The sequence below is a fragment of the Nerophis lumbriciformis genome, linkage group LG12 (assembly GCF_033978685.3).
Source record: "Nerophis lumbriciformis linkage group LG12, RoL_Nlum_v2.1, whole genome shotgun sequence".
Taxonomy (NCBI): Eukaryota; Metazoa; Chordata; class Actinopteri; order Syngnathiformes; family Syngnathidae; genus Nerophis; species Nerophis lumbriciformis.
In genome coordinates, this window is record NC_084559.2 from 16,062,661 (window position 1) to 16,068,145 (window position 5,485).

Here is a 5,485-nt window from a genome sequence, read left to right on the forward strand (position 1 = left end):
ACTCAAAACTAAACTTAGCATGGGTTAGGAGACAAGCAAAACTTGACGAGAGCATGAAGCAAACAAAGAAGCCAGGACGAATGAACAGCAAAGGCAGGCTTAAATAGTGTCTCTTGATTACAAACAGGTGAGTGTTCCGAACAACAGAGGCAGGTGAAAATCATAAGTAACCATGGTGACTAAACTCAGGGGGTGCACAAACAGGAACTAATGTCATGACTTGGTCCTGGGTGTTTGCTTTTCCGGAATGCAACGGAAAGTTGGCTCGGGCGAGACGGGAATGTGAGTACATGATTTATTTAATATATCAAAAAAGTACAAACGAAAAGCGCGCACAGTGGCGGAGAACAAACTATGAAACCAAAAGACTATAGCAAACAAAAGTACAAACGAAAACCGTGCGCAGTGGCGGAGAACAAACTATGAAACCAAAAGACTACAGCATTAATAAACAAAAACTTACTTGGCTTGGACAAAAGTAGCAGCATGAAAGATGGACATGAAAACAAGTGTCAGGAATGTACAGAGCATAAATGTGAGATGTCGCCAGAAAGACAAACTGAAAACAATGAACTTAAATACTACAGACATGATTAACGAAAACAGGTGCGTGACTCAAAACGTGAAACAGGTGCGCGACGTGACAGGTGAAAACTAATGGGTTGCTATGGTGACAAACAAGAGTGCATAATGAGTCCAAACGTGGAACAGGTGAAACTAATGGGTAACCATGGAAACAAGACAAGGGAGTGAAAAGCCAGAAACTAAAGAGTCAATAACTAAACAAAACAAAACATGACTAAAACAAAACATGATTACACAGACATGACAACTAAAGGAGTCCAAAACAAACAGAAAACACAAAACATGATCCAGACCACGGATCATGACATACAACCAGTAAGCCATTAACTAAGAGTCTTCCCTCAATAACCTCAGCATTATTGTTTATTAGTACTAAGTAAGGAAGTTGTTGTATATGATTCTCCCTTTAATACCACTTAATGAATATGGTCTGTTCTTACATAACAAAACACAAAACTACAATAACCCTAACCCTAACCCTAACCCTAAAGTCTTTGCTAGATGCTGGCTTTTCAACTTTGCGCCTATAACAATCCGGATGGTTCTTTTCCTCTTTGGTCCGGAGGACACGACGTCCACAGTTTCCAAAAACAATTTGAAATGTGGACTCGTCAGACCACAGAACACTTTTCCACTTTGTATCAGTCCATCTTAGATGAGCTCAGGCCCAGCGAAGCCGACGGCGTTTCTGGGTGTTGTTGATAAACGGTTTTCGCCTCGCATAGGAGAGTTTTAACTTGCACTTACAGATGTCGCAACCAACTGTAGTTACTGACAGTGGGTTTCTGAATTGTTTCTGAGCCCATGTGGTGATATCCTTTACACACTGATGTCGCTTGTTGATGCAGTACAGCCTGAGGGATCGAAGGTCACGGGCTTAGCTGCTTACGTGCAGTGATTTCTCCAGATTCTCTGAACCCTTTGATGATATTACGGATTGTAGATGGTGAAATCCCTCAATTCCTTGCAATAGCTGGTTGAGAAAGGTTTTTCTTAAACTGTTCAACAATTTGCTCACGCATTTGTTGACAAAGTGGTGACCCTCGTCCCATCCTTGTTTGTGAATGACTGAGCATTTCATGGAATCTACTTTTATACCCAATCATGGCACCCACCTGTTCCCAATTAGCCTGCACACCTGTGGGATGTTCCAAATAAGTGTTTGATGAGCATTCCTCAACTTTATCAGTATTTATTGCCACCTTTCCCAACTTCTTTGTCACGTGTTGCTGGCATCAAATTCTAAAGTTAATGATAATTTGCAAAAAAAAAAAAATGTTTATGAGTTTGAACATCAAATATATTGTCTTTGTAGCATATTCAACTGAATATGGGTTGAAAATGATTTGCAAATCATTGTATTCCGTTTATATTTACATCTAACACAATTTCCCAACTCATATGGAAACGGGGTTTGTACATGTTTTGTCTTTTGATTAAAATAAATATATGATAAATAGAGATACAAACTAAATTGAATATTTGGAATACCTTAGAATTGGTCCTAAATGTACACCCGTGCTTCTCGTTTTTCCAGCATGTTCCAGCCTTCCAGTGTCGGCGTGATGGATGCTCCATCTTTCCGACCGTGACACGAGGAGAGCAATGGCTCAGTCAGGGCCCCGTGAAGTGAGAACAGAGACGTTGACGAGCGTCAGGGAGCAAATCGATTCCAAACCCAGGGGTCCAATCAATGCCACGGCGCGGGCGTGTCGTGGGTTGGCTGCTGAAGCGTCGCCCTTGGTCTGCTCATGTTTTCTGTGTGCCGCAGTCAGCAGTTTTGATATTAGGGAGCGGCATACACAATGGAACTGGTGCCTTCAGGCTGAAGCAACACTCTACATGCTCAACATTGCCATTTAATCATCATAATAATACTTCTTTTTGGTCACTTATTGTAAACAACTACTTAGACTAAATCCCATTCCTAGTAAAACTTTTGCAGGATTGTCCCTCTCTCCCACCACCCTTCCATCCTTCTGTCTCCCTCACACTCTCCCTCCTTTGCTATATATAGACTTCTGCATTGCAGATGCCCCACAGCCCGGCATATTTGGAGGAGCTGCTCAAAAGCCTCTGTTGAATGTGGAGTTTCTTACCCACAGTACAGTAACATATCATATTGTATCGCTGGGGACGATAAGAGTAAGAGCAAGGCAGGACTGTGCATGTGTGCTTTTGCACTGCAGCAAGGGTGAGGACCACACAGTTAAAACCACTGCAGTCGTAATCCTGGAGTGAGTGTGAATGTGGGTACCCGACAAGTTGGGACATCGTTCCTGTATAGAAATAGCAATATTCTGCTAAATGTTCTAAATGTGCATGATGCATTTAGTTTTTTTGCTCAAATAATCCAATTTTTATTGCACAATTCTGTTCATGCAGAATGTCCTTGCACATTATTGAACACTGTCATTGAATACCATATAGTCCTATAGTTTGTGCCACCATATTACTATATATGCATATGTGTATATATACCAGTGACGTGCGGTGAGGTTGATGGCTGGTGAGGCACTGACTTCATCACAGTCAGATTTACAAACATATGAACCCTAAAGAGTATCTTATTCACCATTTGATTGGCAGCAGTTAACGGGTTATGTTTAAAAGCTCATACCAGCATTCTTCCCTGTTTGGCACTCAGCATCAAGGGTTGGAATTGGGGGTTAAATCACCAAAAATGATTCCCAGGCGCGGCGCCGCTGCTGCCCACTGCTCCCCTCACATCCCAGGGGGTGATCAAGGGGATGGGTCAAATGCAGAGGACACATTTCATTACACCTAGTGTGTGTGTGACAATCATTGGTACTTTAACTTAACTTTAACTTTACACATACAAACTGTATTACACAAAAAAGCACATTTAATAAAAAAAACGTTATTATGGTCTTACCTTTACTTAGAAATTAAGTCCATGCGCAGCAACTAAAGCCCTCACTTAAACTTTCCACGTGCAAGATTGAATCTATTTAAAAAAGTGTAACCGAGGGTTTATAAATGTCGCCTATACTGTATGAAACTACAAAATAACAAACACGGAGGCTCCAGTTTACACGAGGACCACTTTATTTACCTTCTTTCAAAAACCTCCGCAACGTGTCATCACTTCCGCTCTTAGCGCCTTCAAAATAAGAGCTCAAGGCATATACTGTATAACAGCGCGTAACAGGAACTTAACATCACAAAGAGGAAAGCCCATGAAAATAGGTTACAAAAGTTATTTAATAAGAAGCCAAAAACTGCAAAAACAATAATGTTCGTGTTGGAGGAGTTGTGAATTAGGAACACCTGCAGTCTGCAGGTGTACCTAATGTTGTGACCCTGCAGTCAGTCACAACTCCTCCAACACGAACATTATTGTTTTTGCACTTTTTGGCTTCTTATGAAATAACTTTTTTAAATAGATTCAATCTTGCACGTGGAAAGTTTAAGTGTGGGCTTTAGTTGATATAACACTGCCGTCAGGGGGTGCATTCTACGGCGGGGGTGCAGGAGGCGGGATTACTGGAGCCTCAGCCAGTGCGTCTTTTGCAGCCGTTTTATGATCGCTCAGCACAAGAAATACGTTACACACATACAGTTGTTGACAAAATACACTGTACATTATATACCTCAGCTAACTAAACTATGGAAATGTATAATATAGTTCATATAGCAATACGGTCTCACTGCACAGCAGGCCAGCAGTTAGCCGAGTTCGGAATCCATGTTGAGGCACTGAGTGACGTGCCTCAACTGGCTGCTGATCACCGCACCGTCTCTTCTCGGTATTTGAACGGCAAATGTGAAAATTCAGCGATTTTGAATAAAAATAATCTAAAACTGGTGAAGTTAAATGGAAAATAACTTTATAGTATAATCACTGGATACATTTAACAATTTAATTTTTTTTTTTTCTTTTTACATTTTTTTTCTTTCCATGATGGCAGGTGAGGCCATGCCTCACCTGCCTCTAGTGACTGCACGTCACTGATGTATACATACATACATTGTCAGGTTCAAACACTGATGACATCTATTAAACAAGACAAGAAGCAAAGAATCAAACAGAGGCAGAATTCAATTTTGACTCAATTGAGGAGAAACGTGTCAACCTATAACCTCTTACAGTGTCCCCCACGCTCTGGCGAAAGATTGTACGCCACCTCTTTTTATTTGGACACTCCCTGTTTACACAACAACATCTGCTTCCAAAGGAATGGGGAGGATGTAAACAGTCATTGTTTTCGGTCACGTCAACACAAAAGAAAAAGATGGATTCAGCTTGAGCAGGTCTTCGATGACAATAGATAACCCCCTCCCGTCTCCTCCCATCGTACATAATGGAATTTTCCAAGCCTTTGCTTGGTGCAACAAAGACAGCCTCTTGTCTGTTCATTGGGAACTCAGAGAACGGAAAGTTTTTTGATAATTTACATACAATTTTTCTGACATACATACATATACAGTCGTGGTCAAAAGTTGACATACACTTGTAAAGAACATAAAGTCATGGCTGTGTAGAGTTTCCAATCATTTCTACAACTCTTATTTTTTTCTGATAGAGTGATTGGAGCACATACTTGTTGGTCACAAAAAACATTCATGAAGTTTGGTTCTTTTATGAATTTATTATGGCTCTACTGAAAATGTGAGCAAATGTGCTGGGTCAAAAGTATACATACAGCAATGTTAATATTTGCTTACATGTCCCTTGGCAAGTTGCACTGCAATAAGGCGCTTTTGGTAGCCATCCACAAGCTTCTGGTTGAATTTTTGACCATTCCTCTTGACAAAATTGGTGCAGTTTAGCTAAATTTGTTGGTTTTCTGACATGGACTTGTTTCTTCAGCATTGTCCACACGTTTAAGTCAGGCCATTCTGAAATCTAAATTCTAGCCTGATTTAGCTATTCTTT